The 24,780-nt window shown below is 37.9% G+C and overlaps 1 protein-coding gene and 1 long non-coding RNA gene across 7 annotated transcripts in view; one reads left to right on the top strand and one right to left on the bottom strand.

Moving 5' to 3' along the window:
- Window positions 1-13,616, top strand: part of LOC125341656 — a 30,386-nt gene extending 16,770 nt beyond the window's left edge. Inside the window, exon 3 of the long non-coding RNA XR_007209037.1 lies at window positions 12,711-13,616. This is a non-coding gene — a long non-coding RNA (uncharacterized LOC125341656). The remainder of the gene's footprint in view (window positions 1-12,710) is intronic.
- Window positions 1-24,780, bottom strand: part of Bmpr1b (bone morphogenetic protein receptor type 1B) — a 277,367-nt gene that overhangs the window by 158,798 nt on the left and 93,789 nt on the right. Inside the window, exon 2 of one of the 6 annotated variants that reach the window (XM_048333725.1) lies at window positions 18,112-18,196. The exons of 3 other annotated variants lie outside the window; for them this stretch is intronic. The gene's annotated coding sequence lies outside the window, so the exon portion shown is untranslated. Of the gene's footprint in view, window positions 1-18,111; window positions 18,624-24,780 lie in introns of those variants that run through there. 2 more of the 6 variants (XM_048333729.1, XM_048333722.1) reach the window with 2 other exon arrangements.

Raw genomic sequence — 24,780 nt, forward strand, 5'->3', positions numbered from 1 at the left:
TTTTAGGGCACAAGACATTTTTATAATATAAAATTGAATAAACAGAAGTGATTTACTTTATCTATTCTTTAAGTACATCTTTTTACAGAGATTTTGTTTTTATAAAATAAATAATCACAAGGAGAATAGAGAGGAAATCTAGCACTGCAGATGACTGGATTTGTTCTTTGAGAACAAGAATGTCAGCCTAGGAAACTAACCACATCAGTTTTCTCTACACTGAGGATTCGTTTTGTGAACACAAGGACATTATGTTTTCATTTAAATTTTTAGGAAAAAATACCTCAAATGTTATAAAGAGTCATCTAGGACAGCTCTATTAAAATGTTATGGATCGAAAAGACAAGGGTAGATTCAAAAGTATAACAAGTGGAGCAATTTTAAGCATAAGCCTATGTAGAAAGTTAAACAAAGACAGTGAATTGATCTAAAGGGAAAGGTGACAATGAAAGTAATGAGCCCCTCAGCTTTATCTGTACTCTTCTATCTGTACTCTTCTACCTGTACTCTTCTATATAAAATATATCTGAAACAAAAAAAAAGAAAGTAATGAGCCCTATATTTATGTATTACCTGGGTGCACAGGTAGGATAAAACTGCTTGCAGGGCCTTTAACGGAAAGAAAAGAAATAAAATAAAAATACAATATGGTGGTTTATGGACATAAATCTTTGAACTAGAATTGTACACCGAAGCTTAGATATGCTTTAGCCCAATCCCTCAGGTATATTGTGGCACAGACAAGCTAAAGGAGGTGTACCCATTTACACAGGCATTAATAGAACAAGGATTAATACAGAGAAATGCTATCTTTTGTTTAGTGATATTGTCTCTATAAGAAAATAAACTTATCCAGGAGATATATATATATATATATATATATATATATATATATGTGTGTGTGTGTGTGTGTGTGTGTGTGTATGCATATATAGTATTTGTTGAATCTACTTTGTTAATTGTTTTTTCTTTTTCTCATAGACTAGATGATAGAGTTGAGAGTATAAGGAGTTCCCTTGTGAGATACTGATTAAAATGCTATTGGGGGAAAGCTAAAGTAGCCACCTCCTCAAAGGAGTCTGTTTTCTAAACAAAAAAAGCCTGGGGCACTGATGGCTCACACTTGTCATCGTAGCTACTCAGGAGGCTGAGACCTGAGGACTGTGGTTCAAAGCCAGCCCAGGCAGGAAAATCCATGCAACTCTTATCTCCAATTAGCCATCAGAAAATGGGAAATGGTGCAGTGGCTGTCATGTTGACGTTCCCAGACCTGTTGAATGAATGTGAAATCCTGTTGTGGTGGTGGTGGTGGTAGTGGTGGTTGTTAGTCATGAGCTTGAAGTCCATTGGCTTAAGTGCTCTACCACAGTGAGCCTCGGCCCACTTCCGGGTCCGAGGCTCCGCCCAGCCTCAGCCCACTTCCGGGTCCGAGGTTCCTCTGAGCCACAGGATGGGACGGGACAAGACCGGATGGGACGCAAGCCTGGGCCTGCCGAATGAAGCCAATGCGAGCTGGACCCACCCGACCAGACCCGAGCCCAGCCAGGTTGATCCCAGCTGAGGACAGACGGACGGACGGACGGACAGACGGACGGACGGGGCTGGCAGCAGGGGACCCTTCAAGTCCAAGGATCTAACCTGTCCGTCTAAGCAAAGCAGACTTCCGGCAGCGCTGGCCTCGGCCCGGGAGACGGGTTCATCCCTCTTCGTAAGCTCCTCGTGCCACTTACCACACAGGTTAAAATAATGTCTTATTTGTGTGATACGTTGTTAGGGAGGGGGGGAAAAAAGCCAGTATTTCTCTAAGACCCTGGAATTTTTCCGCTTAGTCCAACAAAAAGTGTGTGTGTGTGTGTGTGTGTGTGTGTGTGTGTGTGTGTGCCTGCGCATAATTTTGACAAACCCATTTATTTATGACAAACAGCCCCAAACCTGTCTCACATATGGCCAGGGATATTTTTACAAGCTCTGCTGAAGAGAACCCCATCCTTCAACTTGACAGTTTTAGTTACCTTAAAAAAATGTCATTTTAAAAGCAATTTTTTAACATAGCGCTTTGAATCAACTGACAGTTTTTAAAGCATTTCGAAAAATGCAGTTACTCCGTAGCCTAAGGAAAAAAAAAAGTAGCTTTATCTGCTTTACATGATCCAAATGACTTCTTGACCAAAGTCTATTCCTACCTATGCCTTAGACACGTGTTCTGTAGCACAATCTTAGTTACCTAGAAATACCATTTTTCTTCCATCTTCATGAAATTAAATTAATAGCCTTGCTTTTTCATCTTTTTGTTTGAGTACTATGGTAATGACCTGGACTGGGCATCTAGGATGAACCTATTTGGAGACAGAAGAAAAAAGCAAGAGACAAAAAAGATGAGAAAGAGCAATGGACATTACCTTCAATCATTTACTCTGCGTACGATACCGCCTTTGGTCAAAATCTATAAAACTCTGATGTGACTACAGCTTCCTGGAATGAAAGCCCTTAGCTTCTGTGATGTGAACAGGCAACCCTGGTAAAATCATCAACCTTTCCTCTGGCTCTTTAAAAAGCGTTAAACTTCTGCCTCTCATTGTCCCCCCAAATTTGACCTTATAATTCCCTTTCATCAACCTCCAGTCCATAGGTTCTATTACACAATGGGAACCTCATACTGGATGGCAAACATATGGACAAGGGCCTCTGCTTGCCTCACACTTATGAAAATCCAGCTAGGGTGACAAGTGGAAAGTGGAATTAGTGAATGCAATGTTGCACATTTTCTGTTTTCATGGGTTTTTTTCTTTCTTTCTTGTGCTAGTACTGGGGCTTGAACTCAAGCCTTGGCACTGTCCTTGAGCTTTTTCTCTCCCAAGTTTGGTGCTATACTACTTGAGCCATGTCCCACTTTGTGTGTGTGATTAACTGGACATAAGAGTCTCATGGCCTTTCCTGTCTAAGGTGGCTTCACACCATCACTTTCAGATCTCAACCACCTGAAGAGCTAAAATGACCCGTATGAGCCACTGGTGTGTGCAGATATTTTCATGGATTTCCACGCTATAACAAATAAGTTTTCAAAACACTTTCCCCTAAAATGATTTTTTAAACCTGCTCATAGGTAGAGATACCTATGATTTAAGAATGGAAGACACAGAACTGCTGTTTGACCAAGAGCCTGCACACCTAATCTCAGCTTCCTACAGAGCTCCTCAAATACCCCAACACAAACTATGGAGCCCTGAGAGAAGGCAGCCACACAGTCACAGAGTCAACACTCAGGTCAACTTTTTCAAGTACTGAGAAAGCCTCATCACGTAGCCACTTATTATGTAGTCAGGAGAAGGCAATAATTCTTTTCAGCAGTACTTTGTTCTATGATAGTGAGGAAAATAGTGTCACAATAGTGCTTAAAATATGAGGTTTCAAAATATAATAGGCCCAAGTTCTTAAATATGTAATATGTCCTCCTAAATTGAGTTAGAGGGTAAAGAAGAAAACTGTGGTTATATTTTTACAATTAGCTCTTCATGAATGAGTTATGTAGCACAAAGTCACAGGCCAGAATCATTTGAAATGCTTATAATAGAAATTGTTATAGGCATTTCAGAAAGGGAAAGAAAAATAAGCAACGGTCCTTGGGATTCTTAGCCAAACAACATATCCAGAATTTAATACATCCTGCTTGACTTCTTTCTTAGTCCTTATAAAACTGACAAGACAAAAGATCAGGCAAAGTTTTAAAGCATCAATAAAAATGTTTTTGTAAGTACTATGAATACCTTAAGTGTCACAATAAGAACTCACTTCAAAGATGTAGCTAGGCATCATGAAAACATCCCTGTACTTCTATTATACATCTTCAAGAGACAGTCGCTGGAGATGTTAGAATTTAATCACTTCCTACTTGAAAACCCCTGCATGTTCATAGCCCATACCACTCTGTATCGCAATTGTTGGTGTCTTTTTAACACTATTTATACTTGTAAAACATCTCACTAGATAATGAGTCCATTGGAGAGTAGCATGCAGACTTTATAGATCTTAGTTTGGTTCCTCTTTAATTTATTCAACATTCCTACTTGATAGCTTTATGCTCAATACTTATGAATAGTAAGTATATATTGGGGGAAAATGACAGTCCTTATGCTTAAATTCTAGGGGCACTGCAAAGAAGAAAACAAATTATTGCAATATAGTGCCTTAAGTGTTCAATACAAGCCAGGCTCCAATGGCTCATGCTGAGGAGGTTGAGATATGAAGATTACAATTCAAAGCCAGCCCAGCCAGGAAAGTCCATGAGACTTTTATCTATCTCCAATTAACTATCAAAAGACAGGAAGCGGAACTGTGGTTCAAGTACTTCAGTGCTACCTTGAGTGAAAATACTAAGGGATAGCACTCAGCCCTGAAGGTAAACCCACCTACCCTAACACAGAGTTTCACCCAGCATGCCACGGGACCATGAAGTGACAGAAGCCTCTCTTGGAATAGCTGGAAACACAGAATTCCACACTACAGTGGAAATTTCAGCTCGTCTCTGAAGACCTGGATCCTAATGAAAAGACTGAAGTGGTTTCATAGATTTAAGAGTTTCATATTTCAAACTGGTGGTTTTGCATTTTACTCTGAGTAACTATTCAAGAATGAGTTTTGGAAAAAGTCACTTCAAATATAAAAACAGAGACTAGCCTGGAAGGAGCAAAATCATTTGCAGGCAGTCCAGTTAGAAGGATGTTATGGTAGTTCAAGTGACAAATTATGGAATCCTAAACAACATTAAGTGAAAAAGAGAGAACCACAGACACGTGTGGGAGGTACTGGTGTCAGGCAGGACATAGACACTGAATGGAGGAGTAGCAAACAAGGAACCATGGGCAGCTCTAAGTTTCTGAGTTAGGCAGCAGGAAGAACAGTTGTGTGGCTCAATAATTTGGAAACCAAGGATTGGAAGTGAGTCTGGTGTGGAAAGAGAAGATGAGTTTAGGTTGGAATATGGAATATGTCATGCCTGAACTCCTGTTTCCATTTCAAGTAGAGATGTGCAGAAATCATAGGACCCATGCATGAAAGAGATCTAATCTGTTCTGGATCTAAGGTATAAGAGCCATCAATATCTATTGCTGATATAAATAGTCATGACTATGAATGATGGGAGCCAAGAGATGGCCCAAAGAAGAAAGCCTCAGACTGAACTGTTGAGAGCACCCACAGCAGAAGCAGAGAAAGTAGACAAAGAGGGGGGGTGAGGGCGGGGAAGAGGCACAGTAGCACAAGTGGTTAGAAGTATGCACAGAAAGGAGTTTTGAAAAGCAAGTCCTAAGTGTCCATTGATCCCAAAATAAAGCAACATGAACTAAGGAGAGACCAACAGATGTTTCAAGCAAAGAAGTAATTCATGATCCTTGCAAAAAGTTTCAGTGGAGAGATGACCACCAAAGTGCTACAAGCATCAGTGAGGAATACAGTAGTATACTATAGAAGGTAATGTGGTGGCAGTGTGATGGTTCATACTGAATGTGCCAGTGGATTTCACTTTCCTCCTGTCCAAGCTTTGAAGACATGTTATGATCCTCTCCAGAAACTCCATACAACATGTCTAGCAATCACTTTGACTACAAGGGAAGCCGACCTGGCAAATTAAGCCAACACTTCTTTGGCCTCTCATTTAAGACCCACTTACATGGCAGTTTCCTTCATGCACATCTCTTTCAAGATTTCTATTCTGGAACTGCATTTCTCTTACATCTCTGTTTCTGACCTCTCTAACTTTGGGTGCAGCATTTCTGCCAACGGAACACCCACCTCGCCATCTCCTCTCACCAACTGGCTATTTGATCTTTCAGTGACTTCCTTCATAATCTCAGACACCGACTCCTTCATGATTTGAGTTTTCCCAATCTGTCCCTGACCCTACCCTCCTCGGAGCATCACAGAATGCCTGTTTTGCCTAATCACTGTGTTTTGTCTTGAATGTTGTTTATTCTTGCATTTGCCTTGTGCATTCATTTCCAATTGTCTCTGTAAGAAGAGAAAATGTGCCAGAACTAGTTCTCTTCTAGAGGAACCTAATGAGTTGATCACTGTAACCCATCAATGTTTGGTGAGTTTAATTTAAAACCTTAATGTGTTTGGGTAGGCTTGGTTAATGTATTAGTGTCCATTTGGGCTGAACTCAATCAGTGACCCACAAAGAAGGAACACACTATCCTGTCCACATGAGCTTTTATTGTCTCTTCCTTGTTCAGCAAGCTTGGGACTCACACCTGTGTCCAGATCACCTCGCTTCACTAATTATTGTTAGTGAATATTAAGAATTACGGAAGAATGGGCTATACACAAATAGCTTTAAAATAAAGTAAATATTAGGTCAAACTTGACAAAGAGATATGTTTTCAAAATAGCTCTTCTTATTTTGCCAAAGTGGGAATATGACCCTTCATCTAAGTTTCAGAATAAAATGAAATGGCTTAAATTATGCTTTCCTTAAAGATCAACACTTAAGTTAATTTGAGATCATCTGTTTTCTAAAATTTCTCTACTAGATTTTCACCTATGAACACCACTCAAAGGTACTATTTTTTAACATTTTTTTCAACTGAAAGAAGCAAAGGTAGCCTTTTACAATTCATACACATACAGAGACACAATAAATCATTATAACACCAAAAGATTCAATGAAAACAGTGACAACCTTGAAAAATGCAACCTAATATATAGCCAAATAGCTTACAAAACTCAGCATGCATTGCTGATTTTGGACATGATCACCAAATTTAACAAGGTGTTCTTGAGAGAAACAAAATAAGACAGGTCCCAGGAGCATCCATTCACACTGGCAGATGCATCGGAACTCCAGGGCAAACTCCTCTGGGCTAATATTGTGATTGGCTTTAAATGAAAATTGTAAAATTTAAATATCTTTAAGTAATACTTCAGAATATTGAGGAAACCCTTGCAATATTCAGGCTTTCAAACAAAACATTAACATTAGAAAAACAATGTCCAAATATGGTCACATAATATTCTTATGCATGAGATTAAAGAACACGCAAAGTTTGTACAACACCTGTTTGAAAGAAAATCCATTAAATGTCTTGCAATGCAATCTGGAGGAGCATGCCTTCTTTTTATAAATAGTTTATCTAGTAATTTATCACAGATTTACATATAGCAACGCTATATACAGTCTTCACAGAAGGAAAGATAAATAAGAGAAAGAGATGAAAGAGGAAATAACAGAGATATGAGAGAGCAAGTAGTGGGAATTTGTGCCTTGCAAATGACTTCTGCTGCAGGAAACATGATTAGCATTAGAGCCATTGAATTATTATAAACTATGGGTTGCTGCCAATCAACATTTGGCACAAATCAACAAAAGATATTTTTCCATCCCAACATTCCATCATCATTTATTCGCCTTATAAAGAATCGGCTTCTAAGTCAATATATTCATAAACTACTTTGCTAAACGGAAACTCCTTTGTACAACTAAGGATCATTTTTAAAAATACATTAAAAATCTGTTTGGTTCTTTACCTTTTCTTTTTGAATAGGTGGTGAAAGTAATCATAAATGTCCAACTCCCCTACATACATACAGTATTTAGTCCAAGTTTCAAAGCACTTCGGTAATTTTCTTTGCATTTGAATTTGATGTAGGCTTAGAATTTTTAAGGGCTTTGACTTGTTCTCCTAACATTTGGCAAAAGATTTGAACTGATCCATGAAACTACACTGGTATAATTACTTTAACAACTGACAACACTTAGGTTATGCCTAGCTAAGGTGAAAACTTGGATGTATGATTGAGAAAAAGAACAGTGAAATCCAATGATTTACATCAAGCTGGACCCTTGTGTTTGACATCATTCATTCTTTTGTCACTAGAATTATTCACTGTTTCAGAATTGCATGTTGATGAGAAAATAATGCCTCGTCATTATTTCTTTGCCCATTTCTCAAACTTTGTGTCTTTAGCCAAGCTCAATGGCACCTTCATGTACTCCTAGCTCTGCAGAAGGCAAAAGCAGGAAGATCTCAAGTTTACAGTTGACACCTGGTCTGAATGAAGTTGCAAAGATGCAGCCCCAACTCAAAACAAAAGTGGTAGATAGGTATAGCTCAAGCGGTAGAGAGTAATTACAGAGGTCTTAGGTTCAATCCCCAGTCCTCAGCTTCTAAAAATATTCATTGAGTGGCAATGAATTATTCAAGCTGGGTTCAACAACAATGAGATTTATTGGTTTACGTAGGTGAAAAGTTAAGAATAATATGACTTTCAGGTAAGTCCTCATTCAATGGTTCAATGAAATGACCTAGTTCCTTTTCATTTTCCCACTATACCATGTAGGTTATGATTCTTAAACAATGGACAGCAGTTCTTGGGACTAAATACTTTCCCTGTTCACATTCAACAGTCAATAAAGAACATGACTGTTGCAGAAATACTCAAAGTTCTGTTATTCACTTTGTAAGTTGGTTAGAAAAGTCACATGCCCACCCTGCATGCATGAATGCAATAGAACTATGAGATATACTGATAGTCTGGATTTATGTTGCACGCACGATATAAATTCAGATGCTCTGAAAATTCACGCATACTCATAAGGAAACCATGAGCTGCTTGATAGCAGAAAATTGGAAAATAAGTGTTTGGCAAGCAGCCAAATAATCTGCCCTCCCAGACAAATCCTGAACACAGTCTGATCCTACATGAGCGTCCTATGTCCCATTAACATACTGGTCACATGTCTTCTAAGGCTACTAATGTTGAGTAGGCCAAGTAATGCAAAAAACAACAATGAACAAACATATATGCATATATATGTGTGTGTTATTTATATGTATATATGTGTGTGTTATATTTATATATATGCATGTATGTGCTATTGACATTTTTCCACCTAAGAATATCATATTTTCCCCCTAGGAATATACAGAAGAGAAGTCACTATTGAGCTAATAGTTTGGCTGATAAGATGATCTGGGTAATTTTTGAAATGCTTAATTTTACCTTGCTTGTCCCAGAAAAAAAAAAAGAAAAGAAAAATGTGCAAACTAGCATTAATACAGATGTGTAAGTACGTTGAATCCCTAAGGGCAAGAGAAATAAAGAAAACTATTCTCAGAAATGCCAGGGACTTCTTCCAAAAATGAAAGTATACACAGACAATATATGGTAGTCAAGTCATAGCACTGTTAGATTGAATCCTTTGATAGTTGGAAGCAAGCCCATGCCACAGACCAGGCTCCACTGTCGTTTACCAGTCCTAATAATTAGCATTGTATTATAGGTTTTCCTGAAGCCAAGTCCAAGTTTGTGCCAGTCCTTTCATAAAATCACAAAGAGATCTACAACCCAGATTATCTTTAAGTTGAAAGATCATCTACTCTAGTACATTTCAAACTGTTCTCCCTTTTACAATTCTAGCTCTGACAAGAACACTTCTGAGTTTTATCTATCCTACAAAAATAACTGGTAGGAATGATGTCATTTGCATAACTAGCATTGCAGTTAATGGAGTTGTTTATCTAAATGCATTGTTTTGGGGCCTTGTAACTCACACACCAATCACCAACAAGAGAATCGTGATATATTAATAGAACCTTCTATTTCAATACTCCACAAGGAATATGAGAGCACATGAGTCCGTTGCTTCCTGTCCTATCTCTGTTTATTTGCCATGTCATTGAAGGATAGATATCCAACATCTCTGAAACACAGTTCCCTACCTGCAAGTTGGAATGACATAATGCATCCTATAAATGATTCATAGAGTTAAAATATACATATTTACATTTACATATCACTGACACAATCATAGATTCAAGTTGACAATGTATTCAGAGTTCTGAGGGGACTGAATTCAAAGTCTGAGCACTGTCTCCTTAGCTTTTATTCCTTTTTGCTATAAGCTGGTGCTCTAACACTTGAGCCATACCACCCCCATGGACTTCCCTATCAAGTAGCCATTGAACTACAATCCTCAGATCTCAATCTCTTGGGTAGCTAGCGTTATAGACATGAGCCACTTGCACCTGACCCTTAGTTTCATTTTAGACTTTCCAGAAATATAGGTAAATATGCACAGGAAGATATCCAGTGGAGTGAGTGTAAAGCATAATTTCTACTGGAGAAAAACAAGCTGTATGAAGATAAGTTACACATTAGAGTACATTGAATAACAACAGTGTTTTAGACAGCCAAAGTAAAAAATGGTTCAGCGAAACAGCACTATTGATAGGTGAGTGATCATTGAGGTAGAAGAATAGAACAGCAGCCTTGATGCAGGGGAGAGCACTCTGTTCCATTTGGCCCTTAGAACCCAAAATCCAAGGGAGAGTTTTCTTAAAGCCTACAGAAGAAATGCTGATGATGTTTAAAAGAGTACCTGATTTTGTGCTTCAATAATGATCCGCTTAAGTTTATAGATGCTGTAAAGGTAGCTTTAACATTTACTCTTAGTGTTTAGGTTTATTTCATACAGGGATAAAGAGCTCTTTTTTCTACCAAGGACCATTTAGATATTGATAACATCATTCCCCAACCATACAAAATTGTCAACATAGGCAGACAGCTGTAAGCAACCTACAAAGAACATACATGAAACATAAGTGTTTGTTCTGAGATATATTAATTTCACATACCTTATAAGGGCCAGATGCTACCCACCCCTGGGTGAGACTATTTAGCGTCTTCTTATTCAAAGTAAAGACTTGTCAAGAATTATTCAGAGCTAAAGCCCATCTTATAATTTTTACATCATAACTGCATGATGTCTAAAAGTATTTAATATGATATTATGTAACATAGTTGAGATGATTTAACATCATAGAATGAATAAATTATCAAGTCTTTTTCTTTGCTTTAGATCTTGTAATCTCATAATCAACTTTGAAAGATAAAAAATATTTGAAGTACTTTCTATAGTCTGAGAAGTCTAACTTACTTTACATCTAAGATATATATTTGTGATGTTCTTTGTACATTAGACATCACTATTATATTGATGTTATGACAGGATAGCAAATAGGCTTATTACACTCACTTTATAAATACCTTTTACACATAAGAAACATGCTAGCTCGGTGCAGTAGACTTATGCCTGTCATCCTAGCCAGAAGTGGGCAGTGGTTCAAGTGGTAGAGCACTAACCTTCAAGAAAAAATGCTCAGTAACACTGCCAAGATCTTAACTTCAAGCCCCAGAATTGGCAAAAAAAAGCCAGAAATGGTGGCATGGCTCACAATGTTGAGCACTACTCTTGTTAGAGCTCAAGGATTTGAGTTCAAGCCCAGTTCTGGCCCTCGAAAAATGCTAATAAAATGAATATTACATAAGATATGTACTCACTGCCTTATGTATGAAACTGTGGCCCCTCTGTACATCACTTAAATCTAAAAAAGAATATTACAAATAGTTTTTTTAAGGAATTGCTTATATAAGATTTACCTGATATGTTAAAATTGCTTTTAAGATGACCATATCTACGTTAATACAATTCCTTCAGCTTCCTGAAAGGAAATGTCAACTTTGCAAAGCTCCTAATAGGTCATTTGCTTTAAGTGCTACTGTCCTGCAAAGGAGGGAAGTGCACTCCTCTTCCCAGAGTATTTCTATTCTTGTCTACTGAAGTACACCTCTAATAATTCTGGTCACATTTCAACATTCCTGAAGCCAACAGCATTCTCCAAAGTCACACAACCACTCAAGAATACCCCAATTCAGTCTCTAAAGAAAAGACAGGTTCAGTGCCAAAGCAGATCCCCTGAGACTGAGAAGTAGCAATTCCAAGCCTAGTTAAGGAATAGGTGTCTCAATTATACCACTACAAATATTTTTAAAGTTCAGAAAGGTTACTTATTTAAGTGTAGATTTGTGTGATTTAATAGTTAATAGGGTAAAAACATGCTTCCTTAATCTCAGAGGGGGAAAAAAAAGATAACAAGAGTAGAGAACTTTGAACACATTCCAGGACTAAATGTTCACAGATAACCATGATGAGTTATCTCTCCTTAAAAGAACACATAAAAATATGTAGTGCCTTGTATTTTTTTAACCCCTTGGAAAACAACACATTAATGACAGAGGTCTTTGTGATTTGAATTTCTCTCAGAAGTGTAATGAAGGGAGCCTTCTCAGCAATCAGAGTTGCTGTTGAAAATCAGCATTTGGCATGTTTTGGAGCTCGGATTTCTCTCCCTGGCAACATCACAGCTAACGGGGACTTCTAGTGTTCACTCTTGTTCTTGGTATATCTGACAACTCCTCAGTCTCTAGTCCTACTACCAGAGCTGTCCCAGTCAGGGACGCTGGTCCCACACGGAGCCTATAAAACAATTAGTGGGAGGCCTTGGCATTACATTCAAAGACCTTTATAAACAGTCGGGGTAGCTGGCTGTGTGAAATTCATCCTGTGGGAAGCCCCCATAAAATTCTTTAGGGGAAACTGGGGCCTTCTTCTGGGAAGGTTGAGAAACTGGGTGCTATCTGTCCAATGAATGCAGTTAGTTAACATCGGACAACAAGCAGAACAATGAAAGTAATAAATAACTTTGAAACTCAGGGCAACATCTTACGTTTGTAAAAGAACCTGAAGTAATTGCACTTTTATAAAGAAGACTTCTTTGTATGTCGGAAAAGTAACTTTGCTCTGTTTAGAAGCATCTGTTACAATGGGGAACAAGTAAGACAGAGGGGAATACCCTTGTCCCTCTTACATTAAGTGGCATCTTGAAGATTGCCAGAAATTATTAATTTAGTTTCAGTGAAAACGTGCAAGGACATACTTTGTCCACTGGAGGCACCATAATCCAACATAGTACTACAGTACTAAACATTAATATCCATAAATGACTGAAAGGAATCAAAGAATGTAATAAGAAATTACAGTATATCTCCACATTTTCATACCCTTCTGTCAGAGAATAAAAAAGACTCAGAAACTCCTAGCATATTATAATCCTAATAACTGGGGGGGGGGGATTTTTAGAGAAATTAAGTAACTTGTGTTTCCTGATAGCCTCATTTGCACATCAAAAGCTGGACACCTGCGCCATCGAATTTCCCCCAAAATACAAAACGCACTCAGACAATGGTCAAATGGGAAGCTCTGACATTCGGGGCTTCTCTTGGGCCTTGGAAGAGCAAAGAAAGCAAATTAAAGTGATTTCACAAAACTGTACCATCCAGTCTGAAGCTTTTAGGGGAAGGAGTGGAGTGTCTCTGTCAAAACTACCAATTTTTAAATTCATTACTAACATAGGATTTGTATCTCAATGAAGTGGTAAGGTCAGGATTCAAGTTCTAATCAAGTAATAAGTCAAAGTACTTTCTGAGTAGATAGAATCACAGGTGTGAAACACCATACCTGGTTCATTGATTGTGACAAGGGCTCACTAAAATTTTGCCTGGGGCTGCATTTGTTTATGAGAAATAATAAATACAACAATAAATAAATAAATACACCTATTTACATTTTCCATTTGCAATGAAGCTATACATGAGAATAAGGGACTCCGTTTGTGTCTGGTTACTGTACTGTGGTGAACATATATTCATGCACCTCTAGAGCTGTTTCAACACTTGAAGTTAAACAATATCTGAGAATAAGAACATTCATTGCAGAATTATTTGATGAAAAGTTGCTATTCAAAACCATTGTATTTAATTCTCAAATTTTATTACTGCTATTTGTGGGATTACTGATGAAAGAGCAAATGTGATTGTGCACAAATCATTACATCATACTTTTAAACTTGTATTTTCATTATATCAACCAAATGACTTGATTCAAAAATAAAGAGAAGAAAATGATGTAGCATCCATCAGATTGAACATTTATATTCAAGTCATTAAAAATAAAATAATTTTAGAATTTACAACTTGGCACAATCTAGAAAGACCAACCTAAGTGTGCTTTTATGTAACTGTGAAGAAGGGGTAAGAATTGGTTAACAGTAAGTCACAATGTTTTTGATCCTATCTATTTTCCTGCAGGTATTAAAACTTCAATGGCTTTTTCAGAGCAAGATTCAATAACTCATGTTCTTTCCAGGTTGTGGTTTTAGTTAATTATAAAAGAAGGGGGGAGGAGTCAGGGCAGCTAGAGAAGTCAATGTAATGAAAGATGGATGATCGAACACCCAGTTTTAAAGATTTCAAAGCATAGGCAGGTGATTTAACGTACAACAATGCCTTCAAAACATCAAAAGCATTTCTTGATTGGTAGCTGTCAAGGTCATGAAGGTCATATACTTTTCTAATAATAGTGTAAGTAATCTTTCATCATTTTAGCCCTCTACAGCAAACCTTCAAATTTTGAGTGAAAAAGCCCTCCCACGTGATATTATACGATCCTGAGTTTTACGACGCACAGTAACAAATGGGTTTCATATAATGTGCCCCAACTTAAATATCTGCACATTACAAAATAAATTTTAAGACCTTACAATTCTAATAGAAGAATGTTTGTCTTTCTAGTCAAAGAAAAGTTAACTTACATTTTTCACTGAGATTACTCTGTGTGACCTCATGTTTCCTTAGATTCCATGACCATACTGTCTCCTTTATTTTGGTCACTCATTCCCATAATCAGGTCCTGGATTGCATCATCACTTCTGAATGATCCTTCTTTTGGAAGAAACAAGCAAGCTTCACTTATTCAGATGTCTTAGAGAAATCGTCACCTCTCCTTTGAGCCTGCAACACACTAGTCCATCCATTAACTGAGCTAGAACTTTCATTCTCAGTTCTCTCAGTCTTCAACCCTCAATTTTCTCACAGTCCCTAATTCTTATTCTTCCTTTGCAGGCTGTCCATTAAGCACTACAGCTCTTTAGATAACTACTGAGCCCTCTGATCAACTTAATTCTAAGTGAGCATAACCTTGCTCACAACTTCAATACCAAGCGTCCAGGTCTGATACAAACCTCACTTCTTAGTATTAGGCCCATACAATCCAAACCAATATGACATGATAAAACTCACTGAAATGCAAGCCTGGCTCTTTTTCAGTCTTCTCTCTCTTCACGGCTTAATGTCTTCAGTTTTACAAGCAAGAAATCTAGAAGTCAACTCTGAAGCTACCTACTTTGACCTCATTTTTCAAACAACTGTCTATTTCATATTCTCTTCTTCCTTTAAATCTATTTCTTTCAAACCCATCAAGCACACTTCAGCCCTTTAACGATTTCTTTCTAATACATAGACATTCAACAAAACTCTACAGCCACTCAAACATCTATATACACATTCCCTTCAGACTAAAAATTTATATGTATGATGTGACTATGTTAATGTCCAACTTGCCACAACATTTGAAATGTCCAATAAGATATCCATTTTTCCTGCAGTTTTACCCCTGCTATTACTGTAACTGATCTTAGTACCTTGGATACTATATATACGTGTACTGGAACTAGGGAAGGGAAAAGGAATACCAAAATCGAGAGACAACGGCTAAAAAGACAAACCATTGCAATAGCAATACTTACAAAACCAATTGGTGTAAATCAACTGAACAACTCAGGGGGAGGGAAAGGGAAATTGGAATGGGAGAGGAGGAGGGAAAAATGAGGGAGGAAGTAACAAGTTGGATAAGAAATGTACTTGCCTTACATATGAAACTGTAACCCCTCTGAATTTCACTTTGACAATGAAGAAGAAAAATAGAAAAAGATATCCACCAAACATCGGCAGCTATTAAAAATTCAAGTGCACTGAAACTGAATAAAATGAAATGAAATACAGAATTCAGTCCCAAAGCTTCACGAGCCACATTACAACAGCTCAGTAGCCACGTGGGGGGATAAACACACACACACACACACACACACACACACACACACACACACACACACAATGTTTCTATTGTTGCAGAAAGTTCAATTAAATACAAAAACATAAATGCTACAGGAGAAGAGATTATGTCACTTTGTACCCATCAACCATTTCCTGACACAGCAGAGCCTTAACTATAATAGGGGAAGGAGGGTGACAGGTACAGAGAGGAAGAGAGGAAAGAAAGCAGGAGGGAGGGAAGGAAGGAGAGTGGGAAGAAGGGAGGAAGGAAGGAAGGAAGGGGGGAATTGCTAAAAATGAGTATCAAGACAAATGAATCATGAGCATAAACCAGCTTCTAAAACTCCACATACTGTTAGGACATCTCTTTACTCTTTTTGAACACAGCCACTTGAGAAATCAAAGAAAAATTACTTTTAAAGTTTACAGCTTAAATCAGATGACTCTAGGAGGAATAAGAATTAGTGGGTCATGTTGTCCCTAAGCATGTCATTATTTCAGTAGTGCTGAGCCTTTCTAAGGGTTAACAAAAGAATGTGACTTTTCCAAAATCAAAAAATTAGCAGCAGGGGCAGAAATTCTGACTCTTGTTCCCAGAGTTTTGGTTCTTACTGTTGTTAATCTTGATACCGTCATTTAAATAAGTAATGTAAATCTTCTGGCATGTGTTGTTGAAATTGAGAAGGAAAGAAGAAAGTACACTTAATCTCTACTTACGAACTCCACAATATATATTTGTTGACTACTTGAAAATGCCTACTTAATAGACTCTTCACTAAAATTATATTCAAATAATTAACTGTAACTAAAATTGTACTCCAATAAAAATATTATATTAAATCTTCATCAAAGGATTGTGTCGACTCATTCAGAAAAGCAACATGACTTTTCAAGTGTATTTTTGGACATGCTTTTCCCTTAGGAGTATTAGGAATTCTAAACAATTTTAAGGAGAATGGGCTTTGAAGACCGCCCGGAAGAGGAAAAAAGAAAGCTCACTATGACTGGTTTCATAAAAGACACAAAATCAGAAATGTATGTGAAAGAGTAAACCCTTAACACTAAACTAACTATCCTAAACTTACCCATCTTGAATTTTCAGATCCATATATGCCCAAGAGGAGATATTTTCTCCCCCCTTCTATCCCCTGGCTTGGGAATACCCAAGCAACATAGACCTGAATTAAAATGGAGCAACTATGAATCTGGACACCAAGAAACTACAAAATCCATGCTCATGAATCTCCACCCAACTCATTCTCCATGATCATAACTAAACGTCCACTTTCTGTTTATGAGAAATAATATTTGATGTGTCATTCCAAACATAATCAAAGACATATTCATACTCAAAGATATATGGGCTATAGGACCTAGGCTGACCTTTGCAATATATTCTCTGATTATATATCCCACACCACTGCTCAAAAATCATTATTGCCATAATTTTCCCATGTGTCACAAGGAAGATCCAAACTGCTTGGCTGTCATAGTGTCTTCTAATAATTTCCAAATTTCTAATTTTAAAATACCATTTATCAAGCCTTATCTACATTCACTTGTACAAAGCTTATCTGTTCAATACGACAGACCTTTGCGAATGATTTGGCATACAGCACAAGGTTGATAAAACTGCCTAAATTTCATAATACTGCATAGTACTGTTAGCACAGTACCATAAACAAAGACAAGTTGCCTGTCGTTCTTAAATATACCATATTTTATGACACTGAAGATCTGGTAGGCTTTCTTGTCTTTTGTTTTACATATCTTCCAAATTATGTTTCAAAATGCAGCTTTGATGTGATCTCCTCTTAGCAAACTGCTTCCCACCCTCAGTCCTAGGTACAGTTAATTCTGCTTCTTATTCATTACAAACTATATTTTAATTTCATACCTTCCTCTTTAGTTCCCTCTTGTAAATTCTCTGAATGCCAAGCCAGTAATATTTAAACTTAAAGTCTCATGAATGAACAGCATCTCAGCTGATCTCACAATACAAGGACAAAAAGTAGACACAGGCTTACAAATTATGGTGGCATCTGAACTTCCATGTAGAAACGGTTTAGCCTGATTGAATCTGGCTTTTTGCAACTGGTCTCAAATAGCAGAAAAGAATGAGAAAGACTTCAGTTCTATCCACGTATACATCTAGAGCTCCAATGCCAGCTCTAGACACTACCATCACCTGAGATACTGTGCATAACTTTTCTTTTGGAGAAAACATAGCATAGAGGGTAGCATAAAATGAGAAATACTTTGAAGCAATCAAACTTCTATGAAGCTAGAAATTCTCAGAGGAAAGATGACAGTGTGTTCTCTTACCTCAGGGTCCTCGAGCAACAATAAATCCATCTCACGGCTCATTGCAAGACACACAGTCTAAAATCCCAGAGCCTTCGGTGCAAAGCTTTCACCAAAAGCTCTAGTGCTAGATGCAAGAACAAATTTTTAAGTAGTTTTAAAACCTAGAAAGCTTTTTAAAGCCTTCTAAAAATATATCTATTACAGGCCAGCTTCAAGTACAGTGTCATGACACTGCTAGACAAAAAAGCACACCACTTGGGGACTTAATTCAAAAATTCTTTGTTCAAACCCATTAGAAACTGAAAGGGAAATATGAAAATTAATTGACATTCCAAGGAGCCCAGGTAACCGCAGGCCCTTGGACGCACAATAGGCCCCACAATCTCTAGCCATTCAGCCGTGCAAAAGCTTCTGAGTTGAGCAGCTCCAGAAGCGACCTTAAAGGTGTGTAAGGCCAGCTGCTCTACCAAAGTCCAACCCACTAACCCCTCAGACATGAAGGGAAGCATCTCTAGAAGCTAGGCAGGCATAGGCACGAAGACTAGCAGGGACAGAAAAACCAACAGATAGATGCCAGCTCCTGCATTTCATACACATGTGAATCCTTTCATCTTTACACTCATTCTGTAAGGTGGCCTCATTATCTTCTCCACTTTGTACACAAGGAATGGAAGGACAGGACTAAGCAACTGGTCTGAGGCTACGCACTCACAAGCAGCTGAGTCTGACAGACATTTTCTGTGGTTTCTGCCAGGTGAGCTCTACATTACCTCGCATGGTGGGCATTGGGCATAGACTAATCTAGATAGTGCAATGGGTTAGGATCTCCTAAAAGTTCACAACCACATGGAACAGTAGAAGCAGGGTCTGTGCAGATGGAAACTGGAGCTCTCCCAAGAAGAGAAACAAGGAGTTGCAGAGAAAAGGCTGAGTGAAGGCAGATTGCAAGCCTGGAGGGATGCAAGCACCAAAATAAAGACACCAAGAGGGCAAGCAGCCACCAGATGCCAGGAAAGGGCAAGAAAGAGGTCTTTCCAAGGGCCATGAGGGGGTGGTATCTCACCAACACCTTAATTTCAGAATCCTGAGCTGTGAGAAGTTAATGTCTGTTGTTTTAAGCCACCATGTTTACCATAATTTCTTATGGCAGTCCTATGACTATAAAAAAGCACAGTGATGAGAAGCAGATAAGAACTATTAACGTGGAAGCATTTTATAAAGGGAAGAATGTGGGGTTTTTTTTCATAATTTTTAAAGAGAAGATATTTGACAAGAATGCATTATAAAAGGCAGCACTAGATTTGGTGAAAAGTCCTGTCTACAGCTATATATATTCATCAGTTGACCATTTACTTATGTCCAAGCTTTTGAAATGAATTACTAGTTGTAATAAAAAAAAGATGAAAGCTGAAGATAAAAATGTGGGTGTCATGGACATAGAGATGTCACAAAGGGCCTTTTTACAGCTATTCATGTAGGAGAAGAGAAGCTGAGCTGAAAGAAATGGTAGGGAGCTGCTCAGAGTTTTAGGAGACTGAGGAGCTGAAAGTCCACAGAACAGCAAGAGAAAAGAGCATCAGAGCAACCATGAGGAAATACGGTAGAAAGAAATAGGGATTCACATAATGTCAGTTGAATGCCGTATTATTTTTTTGGTAGGTTTGGAGGCTTGAACTCAGAGCCTGTCTCTGTCCCTGAGCTCAAGGCTAGGACTCTACCACTTTGAGCCACAGCTCCACTTCCAGTTTTTCTGGTGGTAAACTGCAGATAAAAGTCTCACAGACTTTCCTACCCTAGCTGGGCTTTGAGCAAGATCTCAGGTCAGATCTCAGCCCCCTGAGTCACTAGGATGACAAGAATGATCCACCAGCATCTGGCTGAATGATTTCTTTAGGGACCAGAAATCCAACTTCATTGTACCATGTGAAATGTCTCTCTCACATACACAGTAGTATTAAATTTACCTTTAGAAAATTTCAAAATTCTGTTGTACTGTCAAGTTTGTTTCAGAAGAGAGGAACAACTATTTTGGAGAATAATAATATCTTCTTGTTTCCTGTTAAAGGTCAGCAGCTGAGATTTCTCTTATTTGGAATGGACCCTCTCACAAGACCTTTGACCTTTTATCTTGTTATACATGCTAAATAGATAGATACATGGATTCCCATTCACTCTTCTGCTGCTGCACAGGAAAACTAGATCTACATTGGGCACTGGCAACATAGTTTGCTCAGGCTAGTATGCAAGTCACCAGCTATTTCCTGAATGAAAACATGGACCAATGAGAGAGGAATGGTAAGCCAACACAAGTGACTGACAAATTGATACACTATGACATGCATGCCATTAACTCAATAGTACTATAGCACTGACCTCCAGTTCCACCTCTAAGTTCTGGTAAAGTACTGAGACACATGGCACTATTTGATTTACATCTTAATAGTTAGCTACTTAGAAAAGGAAAGCATGAAGAAGAGAGACACATTGGAGAGTGAAAACCAAACAGATCCACGGTTAATTGTTCATGGTCTGGGTGTTGAACCTTGAATTTTCCTAACACATAACTGTGATAGATGGGTAATTTTATTTTCTGTTAGTATAGCATAATTCCTTTCCATTTGTAATAGGCAATGCTATTTGGGGTAAGAACTCACCACCAACAATGCCATCCTGTCATTTTAAGCATGAGTATTGCTGATGATTTATCTCTGGGCTTAAGATCCACCTCATGGTATAGTCAGTGCCTCTTCATGAAGCACATATGTCAAAATAGGCTGAGAAGCACTTCACAAATGTGCTTATCCAGCCAGTTACTACTTCCCAAACTGAAAAGCTGAACTGCTAGGCTAAAACATGGGCATGCACACTCTGGAAAATCTCACTGCATAACTGGTTCAATTACACATCCTTGAGTTTGTGACCTGAGCTGAAGGTAGGGCTACATACCTGGTACTCAAACCTGAGACACTGAGATCTGCTTGGAGCTGGGTGGAATAATCCTAACATAGACTACAGTGCTAGAGTGTTCTGGACATGCCACAAAGTGATGACATTTCAAGAGGCACAATACAAATGACCATCTGTATTAGGAGACAGAAATGTGAGTTATCTTCTAGAATAATATGAGAGTCCTTAAGTACTTGCTTCACATGACTAGATGAAGTCAGAGAGACAGGAAATGAAAGGCTGAACCTTTCTTTCATGAAAGTCAAGAAGACACATAGTGAGTCATAAAATATTTTTGGTTTTTTTTCCTTGGGGGGGGTGGTAATTTTAAGAACTTCAACCACTTTAGCCTGAACATATTGACTTTTACTTACACGAGATATTAACAAATGTGTAGCTTGAAGTGTATCAGCCCTTGAGCTGGTTGTTTTGATATAACAAAAATCTCACGAATCAAAAAAAAAAAGTTTCCATTTAAACTTAGCTGCAAAGATCTTTTCATGGCTTTTTACAAATCCTTTGGGTTTTCATGTCAACCAGACTTGACCATAAACGGATTAATTTATCAAAATAGCAACACAAAGAAAATACCAACCTGAGGAGTTATTTAGTTTTAGCCGCCAGGAAAAAGTAAAGTCACTGGAGAAGATGTGAATTAGATCCAAAATACTATTCAGTGGGGAAAAGAAAAAAAATCCTGGCTGAACACAAAATGAGTTTCCTAGACAGGAACAAACCTTTAACAGTGAAACACTTCTTTAAAAATTACCAAAATTACTTCGTTCATCTTAACACCCATTAAGTATTCTTTTGTGGTTTGATACTTTCCCAAAGGGAAATGAACTTGAACTTTTTATTATTTTTTTCAAAAAAAATGAATTCGCTAATTAAAATTGTACAATATATCATTATTTTCTTGGTAAATATAAAACTTCTGAATTTTTCCATCATGATTATAAAAATAAATCCCATGGGGAGGAGAAACAGAGGGAGGAGAAAGAGGAGATTGTCTGGCCCCTTATAAGCAGTGAGAGAATGCAAATGGCTTGAGGGAACCCAGTAGCCAAGCCAAACAAAGGAACACAGAATGTCCAATGAGATCTCACACACTGCCTTTGGTCATTGGACAGTAGAGTGAATTGAAGTATAAAAACTGAAGGAAGGATGTGTCCATGCCAGCCAGATCTGATGTTGAATCTTCACAAAAACCAGGTCAACAGAAAACACAGAATCCGTTTTCACTGATTAAGTTAAAAATATGGATAGTTATGACAAGCTTTACATAAATAGAAGCATTACATAACAGCACAATATGTACATCTTTGTCTTTTTAAGTTAATTTACTTTTCACTATCTTTAAGGAGTTGTACAAATGAATTGCCATTGAACAAAGAATTATATGAATACAATGCATCGTGATTGATGTCAGTACTTTCAACATTCTCGAAAATGCCTCTCCACTCATCGCTCCATCACATTTCTTAATTTTGTAGGATATATACTGAACTTTTGACTGCATTCTCCAGCCTCCCCCCCACCACTTGCTCCTCTTCATTCATCTACCCCTCTCCTCTTGACCTCACCCACCCCTTTCAAGTGTCCATTTTCTGGTGTTTATTTTGTTGAACTGCCCTATAATACAGCAATTCCATTCCTGAGCATTTATACAAAAGATTACAAATTGGGATACAGTAAAGCCACCAGCACAAACATGTTTGCTGCAGCACTACTCACTATAGCCAAGGTATGGCTTCTCAATGGATGAATGGATAAAGAAAATGTGGATGAGGTATATATGCATGGACACTGACTCATTCATTAGAAGGAAAGATACTCTATCATTTAGAAAGAAAAAAATATGTTAGGTGAAGTAAGTAGGACCCAGAGAGCCAAAGGTGATATGTTTTCCGTCATATGGGGCAGCTAGAATTAGCTTACAACCTGATAAGGAAATACATTAGGTAGCATGCAACTGTATACAAAATGTTTTTACTTAAATATTTGACATTCAAGGGAAAATACAAATAATCTAATTTCTTAGAAAGGCAAAGTGAAAGTTCAAATCAGTACATGTCTTTTTCTGTCTTCACCATGTGTGTGTGCTTAATGTACTCCCACAGGAACAGGTAGCAATAGAATTCCTCCACTCCATCTGCTATATTGTTATTATAAACTGGATTATGGTTCATTCATCAACCTACTTCCCTTGAACACACACACACACACACACACACACGTGTTCAGCAAATTCAGTTATCCGTTGTACTGCACAACAGAGATCAGACATCTTCATGTGAAATTAACGTGCATGTGAATGAATATGCCTGACCTCCCTGAGCCCTGCTTCACGTGTATGGGGTACAAGTGTACCTGTGCACAGGCAGGAGAGTTCCTGCAGGTAAGATGTGTGCCCCTAGAAGTGGTAGGTCTGAGACAACACACATTATTGTGCATTTCACCAGGAACTGTCAACTTGCTTTCCAAAGTGAAGGCAGTTGGTAGAGGATCTTGGGCATTACTTTGCAGTATTTCAGTGTTGTTCAGTGTTATTTGTGGTCTTTCAGTGTTATTTCAGTTTCTATTCATTTTCTATTTCCCAGAGTATAGACAGACAACCTTTTGGAGATGATTGAGTCCTTGATTTCAGGGAGATAGATAGTTGGCCAAGAATACAGTAGAGGGTCTCTCAGCCTGTTCAACATGGCCAAGTGTTTTGGGGCGTCTCTATTTGCTCCTGCTACAGTCACCTGCAGCAGGAAAATCCTCATCTGGTACTTCCACCCCTTCCTAAGAACATGAAGCTCTGTTAGTGGGAAAGGCATTGTCTTCAACAATGATCCAGAATGAAAACCAGTCAATTTGAGTTTATGCGGTTAGAGAAGCTGAGCAAAACCTTAGGTAAGAGGCATTATGGTATTTTATTTTCATCTAAGTCATTGCTGGGACTCTTCATCAACACCATGAAGAGGAATCACAATGCTCAGATTGGAAAACCCTGGCTCTCTTCCAGGCTCAGTACACTTAGGAAGAAGAAAATATTCTTTCTAGTTTCAACCTAAGGCCAAGGCCAAAGACCCTCGGCTTTCCCTCCATCCTCACTGCAAGCTGCCAATCAACTTCTCACAGCGATGAACACGTGCAGGGTTTTAGGGTATATTTTCAGAGAATTTTTTGTTTGTGTTTGTTTTCTGGGTTTTTTTTTTTTGCTTTTTCTTTAGCTCTGTGAATATTTGTCTCTAACTTGTTTTTAGCTTGTTATTTGCTAAATTGCCTTTGAATTTGCAGAGGTACCTAGGCCAACAGAATACTTTTGATTCTACCTAAAATTATACCTTTTTCTTTGAAAGATATACAAATTTTAAGGTTTTCCATTACAAAATTACCTCCATCCCCTAAGTAATCAAGTAACTTGTTGACTGATATCTTTGCCATTTTAATAATATAAGCAAAGTCCTTGCTGTCCCAATTATTATACTCAAAGTTCATACACTTATACCTTTCAACCAAAGGTATAGGAAGTTTAGGACAGGAAGCTTTTGTTAATGTTTCTATTCCTGAGAAGTCTGCCCTTCTTTTTAATATATTTCCAATATATTTGAGCCTGAGCACTGTAAACATGTGACATCATTGTCCTATTTTCAAATCTGCATATGAAATATAAAACTTTATCATTTTGTGTTTGTAAATAGAGGGCTAATTAACATTCTGATTAGCACATAAAATGGTCTTAAAACTTATTAC

This window comes from Perognathus longimembris, chromosome 24, assembly GCF_023159225.1.
Source record: "Perognathus longimembris pacificus isolate PPM17 chromosome 24, ASM2315922v1, whole genome shotgun sequence".
In the NCBI taxonomy this organism is placed as follows: domain Eukaryota; kingdom Metazoa; phylum Chordata; class Mammalia; order Rodentia; family Heteromyidae; genus Perognathus; species Perognathus longimembris.